Genomic DNA, 14,980 nt, shown 5'->3' with positions numbered 1-14,980 from the left:
GGTTGACCACGTGCTCACCTCACACTTAAAATAGGTTGTATCATGTCAACAGGATGCCCATCTCTAATTATAAATGATATTTCGCCAGACTAAACAAACTTTGATATTTATGCTTCATTTCCTCCAACTCTGATTATAGCATGTTCTTTTAAAAAAATGCATGATGAGCAAGAGGGCTGAGAGCTTTGCCCTGGCCACTCTTTCTCTGTTCCCACTGTTGTTCAGGGAAGTTTGCCACTGAGAGTGTGATGTTGCTTTACACACTGGGATTTTGAATTAACTTGGTGCTGATGCTGACGGTCAGCAGGATAGGAGGAGCTGTCCTGGTTAGTTGAGGTTCTTGTCCCATCTCAGACTCATGATATGATGCCAGCATCTCTCAAACACTGTGTTTTTAGTTGTCTTGGAGGAAGATGTTAGTCTTGATATCTCTCTGGAATAGGCCTGGCTTAGTCTCCTCTATCTATCTATATCCCTACATCTATATCTATCTATCTATCTATCTATCTATCTATCTATCTATCTATCGATATCCCTCTATATCTATCCCCTATATCCCTCTATCTATCTATATCCCTATATACCCTACATCTATCAACTATAACGTTTTTAGTTTTCCTGGAGGAAGATGTTGGTCTTGATATCTCTCTGGACTAGGCCTGGCTTAGTCCCCTCTATCTATCTATATCCCTATCTGTCTGTCTGTCTATCTATCTATCTATCTATCTATCATCTATCTCCCTCTATATCTATCCCCTGTGGGAAACTACGGTGGGTCCGTGGATTCCCTGACAGAGGGCATGGGAACAGAAATTAGCCCTGAAGATATGAAGGCCTACCCGTGAGAAAGATGGGAGTAAAGGAGTATCCGGAGGTATGGAGTTGTACCCGTGAGAGAGAAGGGGATAGAAGAATAACATGGATGATAGCAAAATTAACCAATGAGATGTTAGTGCTGTAACTTGTAACCAATAGTGAAAAGACACATGAACTGGTAGAATTGTATAAAAATGCACTTGTGGCAATAAATGGCATCTATTACTTTCATCTTGAAAGAACTTGGTCCATGTCGTTTGTCCGTCTCAACTGCGACAATCCCCTATATCCCTCTATCTATCTATATCCCTATATCTCCTATATCTATCAACTATAACGTTCCTCAGGTTCACCTGGCCTTGGGCCATGAAGACATTGCCATTGCAAGATGTAGACAGCTCCACTTAAAACTGCAAAAGACACATACTTTAGCTTGCTCCAAACCAGCTACCAGTAACCCAAATAGCTGTGAAATCCATCCAAAAAGCAGGGTAAAAAAATGCATGTCTGATTCCCCTTGGGCACCCCACATTCACCCACCAGATGTGAAGGGGTCAGCTGTGTCCACACTACAACACAGTGATTTTCTGGAAGGCCATAGTCCTGGCTCATCTTGTCACTTGAGTGGCTGTCTGTCCCCAGGCACTGCTTGATACCTAGTCAGGCAATGCAAGAAAATGCAACAAGAAAGCAAAATGCACATAATGGTGCTTGAGACATTCTTGGAGGGCTTGCAAGATGTTGCACACCCCTTGGAGTGGCAGATATTCTTGAAACTCCGGGCACTATGGCAGGATTTAGATGAGATTACTTTGGTGATAAGGCTTTTCTGTGGAGTGAGAGACCACAGAAGATCTGAAGAGCTAGGAATGTCATCTACCTAGACTTCACTGAAGCCTTTGACATGGTCCACCACAAAATCCTTCTCTCTAAATTGGAGAGATGTGGATTTGATGTTTGATGGGTGGATTGTTCAGTGGATGAGAAACTGGATGGATGGTGGCACCCAGAGGATAGTGATAAATGGCTTGATGTCCAGATGGAGATTGGTGACAAGTGGTGTCCCTCAGAGGTCCTTAACGTGATGAATACTGTTTAATATCTTCATCAGTGATGTAGAAAGTGGGATTAAGTACACCCTCAGCAAGTTTGCCAATGACCCCAAGCTGAGTGGTGCAGGTGGCATGCATGAGTGACAGGATGCCATCCAGGGGGACCTGGACAAGCTGGAGAGGTGGGTCCATGTGAACCTCATGAGGTTCAACAAGGCCAAGTGCAAGGTCCTGCACCTGGGTCAGGGCAACTCCCAGTATCAATCCAGGCTGGGGATGGAGGAATGGAGAGCAGCTGCCAGGAGAAGGACTGGGGGATGCTGGGGCATGAGAGATCGGCCATGAACTGGCAAAGTGCACTTGCAGCCCAGAAATCCACTGGGCTGCATCCCCAAAACCGTGAGCAGTAGATGGAGGGAGGAGATCCTGCCCCGCTGCTCCGCTCTGGTGAGACCCCCCTGCAGTGCTGGTCCAGCTCTGGGTCCTCAGCACAGGACACACATGGACCTGCTGGAGAGGGGCCAGAGGAGCCCCAGAAATGATGCGAGGCTGGAACAGCTCTGCTGGGAGGACAGGCTGAGAGAGCTGGGGTGCTCAGCTTGGAGAACAGAAGCTCTGAGGAGACCTTATTGTGGCCTTTCCAGACTTAAAAGGGGCCCATGAGAAAGATGAGGACAGACTTTTGAGCAGGCCTTGTTGTGATAGGACAAGGGATGACGGTTTTAAACTAAAGGAGGGGAGATTCAGGCCAGACATGAGGAAGAAATGTTTTCCACTGAGGGTGGAGAGAGCCTGTCCCAGGTTGGCCAGAGTGGTGGTGGATGAACCATCCCTGGAGATATCCCAGGCCAGGCTGGACGGGGCTCTGAGCAACCTGAGCTGGTGAAGATGTCCCTGCTCATGGCAGGGGTGGCACTGGATGAGCTTTGAAGGTCCCTTCCAATCCAAATTATTCTGTGATTCTATTTAATAACACAGATACAGTTGGGGAGAAAATGATGGCCAGATGTGGTGGCTGCTGGGACATGGGGCATTGAGACAGTAAGAGAAAAAGAACAGGAAAAACATGTGAGCAAAAGTCCCAAGCAAGAAAAAACATAACACAGGAGCTGCAGAGCGTCCTATGATTTATATTTTTTCAGGGTGAATCAGGGCAAGTGGAATTTGTGTTTGGATTGTAGGGGGCAAAAACTGTCTTCAGGGTCCTCTGGTTTTATTTCCTGATGGCTGTGGACCTCAGACTTTAACCACTGCCTAGTGAGACTTTCATGTATGGCTTGCAGGCAAAGTTGCCAGGTGAACATCTTGAGAAGATGAAAATAAGGGCAGAGACTTTCTTCCTTGCATCTCCCCTGCCAGCTCTGATGTTTGGAGTCAGCCTGCATCCAACCCAGATTTTTCAAGCATCTCTGGGCTTTGTTCGTCCCTCCCGACACCATCTCCAGGGACATCTTCTATCCCGTGCTTTATCAACAGGTTCAGGAAATTGTGATCCATGTGACAAATCTGGTTTATCTTGATATGGGAAACCAGATGAGAGTGATGTGGTTTCTCTTGCAAATACTTCTCATATCTCTGCCTGATGCTGCAATAGCAGGAGGATCTGTATGAGTCAGGTGGTGCCAAACAGGCTGCAGAACAGTTTTTATCTGACATCTGTGTTAATGGGGTTAAGGATCATGCTTCTCTCTTCAGACCCCCTACGCAATTCAGAATGTGAAATATCATCCATTCTTCTTCCTTTTTTAAATTTTCTTTTAAATGGAGAATGAAGAGGAAAGCTCATCTCTTCCCCAGTTTTTTTAGTCCCCTCTATTAAGTCAGACCTTGTGAAAATGAATTTAACCTATCAACCACCATTGAAATAATCAATATTCCCTTTCTGTTGTTCCTTCATTTTCCACCTCTTTACTGTGTTTACTTTGGGTAAGTGATGTCATACTGCAGGAAAGCTACAGTGAAGGGATTACTGTCATTATATCTGCAAGGACATGAAGTTGGTTGTGAACCAGGTAATTCTCAGCTCTTGTGGAAAGGGGTTTCCTCACAGTTGTTTAAAAGAGTGATCTACTCTGTCTTCTGCTCCTTCTGTGCTGATTTTCCAGGCAAACATTGAAAAAAAAGTTTGCAATCATAATCCTAGGGAGAGAAGAAATGACTTAGAAATGACTTAGAAAAGCTCTATTTTTGTCATGTTCCTTAAACCCTTTGATCCTTCCCATAGCCCCTTGATCCATCACTACGTCACCACTTATTGAAAGCATTTTTTTTTTATAGCCCACAGCTGGATTCTAGGTTATTTCTAAAATGTCTTTTCTTCCTGTGCAGTGTGTTGGCTTTTCTTGAATAATCTAACTCACTCCCACCCCCCTGTGACGTATTATGGATTTTTTTGAAAAAATACTTAAACTCTGGCTTCATCCATGAGTGTACTTCTTGTTGTGCTGACATGGTACATGGTGGCAGTCCCAGTGCACAGTGCTTCAGGTGGAACATACTTCTGGATGATAAAGGTACCTGCACCATCTAGCAATCCCTCTGGACCAAGTAACAAAGCAAGGGGTGCATTGGGTGACATGGGGGAATGTTATTTCAGTGGCAAGAGAAAGCAGACATGGGGCCACAACCTGAAGGAAACAACACCTCTTTTATCCTGCTCATCAGTATCTTTGGGTTTTCCAAATGCTGAAAATATAATTTGATATTGAACATGCAGATTTCAGAGGTGGGATGCACTCAGAAAAACCTTTACCACTATAGCACAAGCTACATTTCTACTAGTGAGTTTAGTGCACTGGAATGCTGAAATGTGGAGAACAGGGATGCAATGATAATTATGCTCAAACATATAACATCAGCCCCCTGTCAAGAATGTGTAAAAGAACCTACAACAGCAGCACTGAAGAGCTGAGTAAACTCCTGGTCTCCTTTTTCTTATGCAAATTTGTAACCCCACAATGATGTAGTGGGTGAAAAAGATGAGATATCTTTGATCAAATGCAGACATCTGCAAGGTTGGCAGCTATCAAACACACAACTGATCTTGATATCCTTCATGGCTCACGGAGGGAAATGGAAGTCCTTCTTGCTTGTGATTCATCTCATTCCCCAGCAGATGAGTCACCCACAAGGAGCTCCTACTTTCTCCTGTGAACACAAAGGGAGTGGTGGGTGAGTAACGCAGACACAGATTCAAAATTAAAGGAAATGAGTCCCTCTTACAGCCAGGAAACAGAGAACTGGATTTTTTGCTGGTTGTGGGTATACCTCCTGCTGGTGTAAATCACAGCTTTTCAGACCATGTCAGACATATCAATCATTTAATATATTTCTCAGGTTTCCTTGGAAACCTTCCATTTGAGGATGGTATTTCTGGATGTGTTACAAATGTTATAAGTGATTCTACCATGCTGTTGTTGCTTTGATGGTCTGACATTTATGACCCCATTGAGCAAAGTCCTGAACAGGATTCCTGCCCTGAGGAGCCTCTATATCCCTATAAACCATTTCCTTGTGGACAAATATTTTTGTTAACAAATTTGGATACAGCTTCCGGGGTCAGACTGTACATCCCTTTTCATCCTCAGGTCAAAGGCACTGTGTTTTAGACAACAATCCTTCCAGATCGCCTGATCCATCATATCTAGAAGATCTCTCTGTGCCACATCTAAAGCATCTCTTGGTGGGAGAAGCATGCTTCTTAGGATTAACTTTCTAGTGTCAAGGCTCCTCTATTTTAATCCTCTCCATAGCACAAGTGAAAGGAAGAGATGCTCTTGTACCTTTCCAGAATGTTCATGTTCCTGCTGGTACACCTCGCATCTTAAGGAATGAAATAAGCTGTTCCTAGGACTCAGGACTACGAGAGTGGCCATATTGCTTCTTGGTTCATATCAACATGGTTGGATTTAGATCTCAGTTATTTTCAGTTGTCAGGTCTTGATAAATGTTTAACACACCCAGAAGGGACCAGTCCTTTTACTGTAGATCAGTGAATATCCACTGATTGCAAAGGATTAATAATATCTTGTGCCCAATGAAAAGTGGAAAGGCATAGAGCTCCCACTGACCTTCTCCTTTTTCCAGAGACACACGTGCTAATATCCATTCCTCTTTCAGCCACAGCATTGAGGAAGCTTCTCACCTTTCACCTGTGACACTCTGTGGTTGAACCCATGGTGAACCTTTCAAAGGTCAGCCCTCTTCATCCTTGAATAATACAGAGAATTTCTAAACAAACAAATTACAAAAAATAGCTAGCGTATTGTGAAACATGAGATTGTTGTGACGCTTGAGATTCAGGATAAGAAAGTAATTGGAAATGGTCAAAGAAAATACTGGCAATAACTTTGTGTGTACTCACTCATAGACATGTGCAGGGAGCACATAGGACAACTGATATATGTATTCTTTGCCTGCCCTCTGGTGGTGAATGGCTTCTGATTAATTGTATGCATATGTATATTTTTATATATACATGTATGCACACATCAGGTGTACATATACATGTGTGTGCATATGCATTGACATATGGCAGAAAATGTTTTCATCTGAGTTGTAACTTAGACCTGAATGTTGCAGATGTGACTAGTAATTAATTATTATCATGGGCTATAGCTGGTCTTTTTAATGCTGAAGTTTTCCCACTTCATTATGTTTGTATTAATATTTAGTTCAGTTAAAATAAGTCAGCGCAAAAATAATAGAAGTATAGTTAGATATTTGTTCTAGTTCTGAGAGATCAGTGAGCTCCTCATGTGTCCTCTTCCTCTCTATAAATAAACTGCTGAAACTGGGTGAGCTGTACAAAACCAAGAGCAAAATGTTTTTTTCCAGGACCAGTTCTTATAGCAAATACAGGACAGCATAAAAATAACTGCCGCAGAATGGATGCGTTTTTCCTTACACAATGCAAGCCTGGGTTAGCAGGAGGGTACAGAGACAAAGGTGGCCTTGGGATGGAAGCTTGGAGGAGATATGTTTCTTCACCCCCTCAGTGCAGTTTCTTTTCAGTTCAGCAAGGGCTCAACATCCTATTTCAACTATTTTCCCCTTGGAGCTGCAAGGAGCAGGGAGATCTGCCATGGCACCCTTCACACCTTCTACAAACGTGTCCAGCACCTGGGCATCAGGTAGTGAAGATAAATGAGTTCAACACTGCAGCTCCCAGGACTTATATAGATATAACAGGTATTGCCTAAACTTGATGTTCCCAACCTTTTCTATTTAGGATGACTAGTGCAGCGGGAAGGGTAAGAAGGGATGTTTAGATCAGATATTAGGAAAAGTTTCTTTCATGGAAAGGGCTGTTGGGCATTGGAACAGGCTGCCCAGGGCAGTGGTGGAGTCACCATCCCTGGAGGAGTTTAAAAGACACATAGATGAGGTTCTTCGGGACATGGTTCAGTGACAGTATTGGGTTAACAGTTGGACTTGATGATCCTGAGGGTCTCTTCCAAGCAAAATGATTTTATGATTCTATGAAAGGTGAGTGGTTTTGAGGGGAAGGCAGTTTGTTAACTGGCTTTAGTGACAAGCACATGTCATTTAGTCGTGCAGGTATCACCATTGCTTTCTCAGGAGCATCCCTTGGTGCTTTTCCTTTCCTGAGGCTACAGAAGTCTCATGCAAGTTGGTTTGTTCTCAATGCTCAGGGCTTCTTGATGTTCCAGATATGGGGAAAAGATTGGAGACATCTCAGAATGTGAAACCTACTGTCCCAGCACACCCAAAGGACTATTCAGCTACAGAATTTCTTCACTCAATTCCTTTCCCTCTGCCTATCTTCTGTGGACAACAGTGCTTGATTGTACCACCAAGGCAGGTTCATCCCACTTAAATGAAGACCTTTCTCTGCTAACCTCACCAGATCTCCTACCTCCTGTCCCATTCCACACAGAGCAGTGCTGGACACTCTGCACCCTTCCCAATGCTCATCCACCAGGACAAAAGTACAGCAGTAGGGGCAGAAAGGAAAAGATTTTCAGGCTGATCCATCCTCTTCATAATCCAAGATGCAGCATTCACTGGGTCACCCTGCAGATTGGACCTGGGACTTGGACCCATCATGAGTATTGGGTCGTATTTCCCCCTTGTTCTGACTCTGCTGCAGTCCTGACAGGTGCAGTCAACCAGAGCAACTTCTATGACATCTCTCCATGAATAAACTTTGGCACCTTATTTGGGTAACAACCTGTGATTATTCCCTCTGGTCTTTTCTATGGTGGCATTTGGGGAGCTGAAGTTACAGATTTGGCCGGGCAGACAATCACCTCTGCAGGGAGCCCACACAAGTAGGTTAAACAAAAGCTTTATTTCCACACAATGTTCTCAGGAAACGGTGCCAAGATTTCACAGACAGCTCAGAACAAGGATTGGCAAGGAGTGCTCTGCTCCTGTGATGATTTCTTATTGCAAACAGCATGGAGCCACAAAATTCATCTTCAGAGCCAAGCCTGAGCTTCCTTTAAAATCAAAAGTGTTCAGATTAATAGTTTTCAGGTTTGTTCTTTAGAGCAGTAATGTACCCATGCAAAGCTGAGATGCAGCGGAGCGTAAGCCATTTATACAGCACCAGACCTGCAACCCATGGTTAAACCCTCTGGTACTACAGCAGACAAAATATTCAATAAGCCGTGGTTATTAAAGCAGTTAATTGCAGCACGTCTGCCATCAGATATTATACACAATGTTTGAATAGTGGACTGCTCCTGGTGAGCAAAGACCTCAAGACTGGACCTTCGGCTATGCAGAGCCTGTTTGCTGCCTTCTCTTCCTGCCCACACTTTTCTGACTAGAATGGAGAAAGGTCAGTTGGTTTCCTGCAGGATTTCAGTATTCTGAAATGCTATTTCAGTTCCAGCTTTTGAATTAAAAAAATAAATAAAGAAGGAAATTGGATGTGGATGTTGGATCTCTGACATTTGCCTCCGGGGTTGCTTTGACTGAGGTAGCCCCGCAGACGGGCAGCTGAGGCATCTGGCAAACAAGCTGTTAGAAAACCAGACCATTTTCCATTTAAGAACTGCAGAACATTTGCAAATTGGCAAACTCTAACAACAACAACAGCAAAAAAAAGCTTCAACGCTAATAAATGCCTTCTGCTCAAGACCAACTGGAATTTCATGCATCGTATTGTGGTTTTCTTTTGGACATCAGGCTTATGTAGATACAACATATTTCAGCTTTGGTCCTTGGCCCTGTATTGACTCTCCCTGAGCTTCTCTGCATATGTTAATGAAAAATGCTTCAGACATCTAGTTTTGTGAAAATGAGTGTATTTATTTTCAGAGTCTGTTGTACAGTTTTTTTAATGGTGCCTGCAGTCTGTACTATCCAGTTTAGCTTCTGAATAGCCCCAAGTTGAGAAGAGATAGCGGCAAAAAAGGGATTTAATTCCTTTGAATGAAATTATTTTAATGTGTCAATGAAAGCAGTCAATAAAAGAGAATGAGATGATTTTTTTTCTTGACTTTCAGTAGATCCTAAACAGATCCTTTGCAGGAAGGGAGACTGGATTGCACCAAGTAATGACACGGTGAGGGGTAAATGTCATGGATCAAGGCTGATGTGGAGGCAAAAAGCAAAGAGGAGAATTACATGACCAGAATACATTGTGCAACAACTTTTGCGGGTGGTCCTTCCGGGGACCCGCTTCATCCTGGGCTGTTCAGCAGAATTTAGAGGTAGGTTGAGAAAGGAAGGAGAACCAAGGGATGCTGACATCTGTAGGTATCATGAAGTCAGGCTTGGGGAGGATTGTGAAGAACTCCAGTGAATGAGGAAAAGGATGGTGAATGAAATTTAATACCAGCAGCTGTGAAGTAATGAACATCAGAGGAAAAGTGGTAGGTACTTCTTACATTGTACAGAATGTGGAGCCAGTTTCATCAGCTCGTGAACCCTCCCCTGTGGTCATTGCAAGAAGATTGGAGGAATATCCTGGGGTAGGACAAGTACTGAAAAGCTTCACCTGCCTACCTGCCTCAGCAGTCACTTGGCCACCAGCTGCAGGAAGCAGGAGGAGAGGACTACAATGACACCCAGGGTCTGGAAATCATCCTGATGCAATGGCTCTTGGTGTGTTTTGGGAGGTCTGGTCCAACTTTGTGTGCTAACCCAACCTCCCCTTACATCAAACTCACTGTGTCCTGCAGCCCCGTCCCCACAAGCTGACACATCAATCCCATAGCTATTCATCAAGGCTGACTTTTGCCTGTAAGAACTTTATCTAAGGCCACTGTTTCACACAGCTTCAGTGGGAGCATGAAGAGTTGTAGTTCATTTGCCGTCTCACAGAATCCCAGAATGTCAGGGATTGGAAGGGACCTGGAAAGCTCATCCAGTGCAATCCCCCCATGGAGCAGGAACACCCAGATGAGGTTACACAGGAAGGTGTCCAGGTGGGTTGGAATGTCTGCACAGAAGGAGACTCCACAACCTCCCTGGGCAGCCTGGGCCAGGCCCTGGCACCCTCACCGGGAAGAAGTTTCTTCTCAAATTTAAGTGGAACCTCTTATGTTCCAGTTTGAACCCATTACCCCTTGTCCTATCATTGGTTGTCACTGAGAAGAGCCTGGCTCCATCCTCCTGGCACTCATCCTTTATATATCTGTAAACATTAATGAGGTCACCCCTCAGTGTCCTCTTGTCCAGCTCCAGAGCCCCAGCTCCCTCAGCCTTTCCTCACACGGGAGATGCTCCACTCCCTTCAGCATCTTGGTGGCTGCGCTGGACTCTCTCCAGCAGTTCCCTGTCCTGCTGGAACTGAGAGGCCCAGAACCAGACACAATATTCCAGATGCGGTCTCTCACCTATTCTTTTCTTCCAACAATTATTTTTAATACAGATGAGGTCACAGATGAGTGTCACACTGGGATCTTGTGGCCTGATTGAAGGGGAATGTGTGGTTACAGCAGTAGGAAACCTTTAGCCCACCTTCGGCCGCAACACCCATGGACTTGCATCCAGCCAATGACCACTCTTACTGTGTGCGATTGGGAGACCGAAGTGGGGTAAGTGTCTGCCTGTGAGTAGGACCTTGTCAGACCATGTTCTCTGTAGCATGAGTAGAAGGGAGAAGGTTTCCCTGGTATCTCCCATGTATTTGACAACAAGACAAATCCATTGCTGATGGAGGACAGAAGGCTGCATGGAAGGGAGGGCTCCTGCTGTAGTGGCCATGGTGCTGTTCCTGACCTCACTGCTGAAGGACATGTCTCTACAATGCCAAGATAACCAACCAGAGCTTCAGAGGATGTGCTGAGGTTCTTGCATGAGGATCTCAGGAGATAACATAGTTTCATAGGTTCAAAGAATTACCCTCAGCCCCATTCCTGCCTTCACCCAGCTTCATTCCTAAACCCCAGAGAAGTATCTTGATATTTTCCAATGGGAAATGTGCTGTGTGGAGTGGTATTGCCCCCTCCCTCCTTTAGTGTCCTCTGTCATTGGAAACTTTCCCAGACATAGGTCCTTGCAGCTCCTTTGACACCCATCCATGTTGTGGCTGCTCCTTACCTTCCCCTTAGGTTCCTCATCATCTCCTCATACTTCTTCTGTCTGACTGTCCTGCCACTTCTGTATTTTGAGACCTGCCTCTAAACTACTGAATAAAGGAGTTAATACATGAACAGGACTCTCCATAGGCATCTTATCTGCACAGAGTGCTGAAAAGTAAACCGGGACGAAGATGAATATACAAATAAGAACAAGACTTTCAGGTGGAGGGGTAGGTCTCCAACGATCTTTATTTGCATTTTGTTTTAATTCGTTGTTAAGAATACTGTATGAAATACGAACTATATTCAGAAAGTGTTTATTGTGCATAAATATATCTTCTACAACTCTCAGCAGTTTGCACAACTACATTCACCCTGTAACGTTAGTGGTAAAACCACCTGCAATCACATGGTAGGTCCTTGTCCATAGTGGTTTCTAGAGCTTCACTGACTCCACCAAGTCCATGATCACCTGAGAAGTCTTCTGCAGAGCTACAAAATTTACATTTGCTGCTTCTGGCTCCCATCTTCCTCATTACAACATCCAAACACTAGTTTTAGGAGCAAAATAACAAGAGCCTGATACAGTAATCACAGTTAGTATGGGAAGAAACCTCTTGAGTAAACCTAAACCTGCCTAAACAGAACAACGCTGGGATAATATAAATGTATTTTATGGCTTTCTAACAGCAGAGGTTATCACACTCAGGGATGAGTCCTTGGCCTCTTCCTGTTGAAATTAAGAGGAAAAAATTACCACTGGCTTCAAAGAGAATTAAGAATTATCATGGGATTACTGAAGTCATCAGTGATCAGAACTTTGCTTGTCTGCTACCCTTTCCCACAGATTTACTATTTTATTTTTTAAAATAAATTCAAAGAATGCTGTTTATTTTAGAAGACTACAGGCTGAAGAAATAATCCAAAAACTGTGTACAGAAGGGAAGATTGAAATTCTCTTGTTTAAATGGCCTTCAGCTAGAAAATTCTGTTTTTTGGCTACACAACATTTTCCCAGCCTAACAAAAACACACACTCAAAAGATTATTTCTTAGTGGTCAATTATGAAATAAAGAACTGGTTACTCCAAAATTGAAATATATATGTATCTGTACATAGATGTAGATGTTGAAAGGGAGAATATATGCACAGTGGCAGATGGAAGAGTTGTGAGTTTTGGTTTTTTTTGGTCTTTTTTCCTCGTGCACTTACAAATGTTCAATTTGATATAGAGAAATAAAAGGTCACTGTCCCTCCTGCTCACTGTTCAGCCAGCTAAATGGATTGATGAGAAGTTTTTCAGGAGCAATGATGGCAGAGATTCACACAACTACCAGGTTTCTTGTGTGGTTGATAGCAAATTGCTTCAACAGATTTTATGTTTTCTACTCGTATGTATCTTCCTTTACATCTATTTTGCTTGTGTATGGGGAGGAACAACTATTTGAGAGAGGTTTAGCATATCTAGACAAGACAAGTGGCAGAGTTTCCAGGCCCAGGTTAAAGGTCAATGATGAGATATCTATGTGGGTTCATCCAACTTGACTTCAGTCATCCATCATGTAGGTTTTCCCACTTGAGCTGATTAGTGCAGCTCCTGTTAGAACTGATGTCAAGAACTTTTTAGGACACGGTTCATCCATCTGAATACAAATACCCAAGAGAGGATTCACTTTCAGATTAAGACATCCAAATGTGTATGTCATTAAACACAGAGTCACAGAATCACAGAATAGTTTGGGTTGGAAGGGATCTTCAAAGCTCATCCAGTGCCACCCCTGCCATGAGCAGGGACATCTTCACCAGCTCAGGTTGCTTAGAGCCCCGTCCAGCCTGGCCTGGGATGTCTCCAGGGATGGTTCATCCACCACCTCTTTGGCCAACCTGGGACAGGCTCTCACCACCCTCAGTGTAAAAAAATTCTTTCTCAAGCCTGGTCTGAATCTCCCATCTTTTAGTTTAAAACCATCACCCCTTGCCATATGGAAACTAAAAAGTCTGTCCCCATCTTTCTTATTGGCCCCTTCTAAGTCCAGAAAGGCTGCACCAATGTCTCCTCAGAGCTTCTGTTCTCCAGCTGAACACCTCAACTCTCTCAGCATGTCTGAGTATCTCTGAGTGCACCAGGCTCCCATTGATTGCATGGAGAACTTGCTGATGGTCAGTGAAGTTTAGGGATGACTTTGCAAGCCAGACATATACACAAATTTTAGGCTCAGCCTAAAATCAGTTTTTGACTTGATCTCCACTAACTGAAATGAGAACTGAGACACCCAGCACACAGAAGTATCTGCACATAGGAGCCTAAGAAACACCCCTGGGAAGTGTCTGTTTCCCTTCTCTGACTGTTGAGGGACCTGTCTGGGTGACTGTCTCCGACTGCATCTTACAGGCCAATATTTAGCCAAATTGTTCTCCTTTTGCTTATCATTGCGGGTGTTTCTCCCGCTTTGGAGGCCAGCCTTGACTTCACATAGGCCTTTCTGAGGAAAATCCATTGATGCAAGAGCATCAGACCAAGAGCAGAAGGAGATGCCACCTGTCCACCACAGAGAGGATGTGTGCTCTGCCTGCCACATCTTGAAAGTCTCTTTAGCCAAGGTATAAGGTTAAGTTGATGTAAAACACACCACCATGTAACAGAACAGCACTGATCAGTATTTTTGACATGGGAAAACAATGAAAAAAAACCCCACAAATTATGCAGAAATCGTTTGATTTTAGACCCACATTTGCACAAACCAGTCCAGATGATGTCCCTCTCTGGAGCTGTATTTTGGGGTATGTTTAGTCAGAATTGCCTGGCTCATGTCTCTTCCATAGGACTTTATTCCTGAATGAATTTGCAAACAGAGGGTAGCACAGTGCAGAAGATGAAAGCTCTTCCAAGCCCTGTTTGACAACTCAAGTGTCATAAAAGCCTTTTGACAGATGGCTTTCAAGGGCCAACATGTCCAACCTGGAATATCAACTCCCACCAAAAAGTAACCAAAAGCTCCTGTTGCAAAAAGAGATGCCATGGAGTAAAATTTTGTTATTAAAGAATATCAATGATTTCCCCTTCCATTTTCACTTTTTGTGTGTTTGTACCCCAAACAATTCTTAATCTGAGAATATCTGTGTTTTACACTTGCTACAGTGAATTATTTTTGAAAATAGTATCTTCCTTAGCTTTGTGGAGTCTGGCTTGCCTCGTTTCATAAAGATATTCACAATAAGCAAAGAAGGTTTGGCGAGTTGCTGACTCTTATTTATCATCTGAGTGATAAAAATCTGCTCTGGTCACTCTGAGTTCAAACTGTGCTTGAAAAGGGTCTCTGTGTTTTCAATGAACAACTTCTGGTGGTAATATTGACTAAATTACCATATCTGCTGTTCTCTTCAGCCTTGCAGAGAGAGAACAACAATTCCCAGGAGTTTGTTTGAAGCCAGATGTTGAACAGCAGTAAAAAACTGGGAAGAAGAAGTGGCCAACAGCAAAATTTTTTGACCTTGATGAAGTGTGTCCTGTTAAAAGTGGCTACAGGCCAAACGCTGACCCTTTGTAGAAAGGTATTTTTACCCCCTGCAAGGCTTACTTTGAAGAGAAGAGCCTTTAGACCACTTGTAGAG

Source organism: Nesoenas mayeri, assembly GCF_963082525.1.
Source record: "Nesoenas mayeri genome assembly, chromosome: 1".
Lineage (NCBI taxonomy): Eukaryota > Metazoa > Chordata > Aves > Columbiformes > Columbidae > Nesoenas > Nesoenas mayeri.
Note: the sequence above shows the minus strand (reverse complement) of the source record.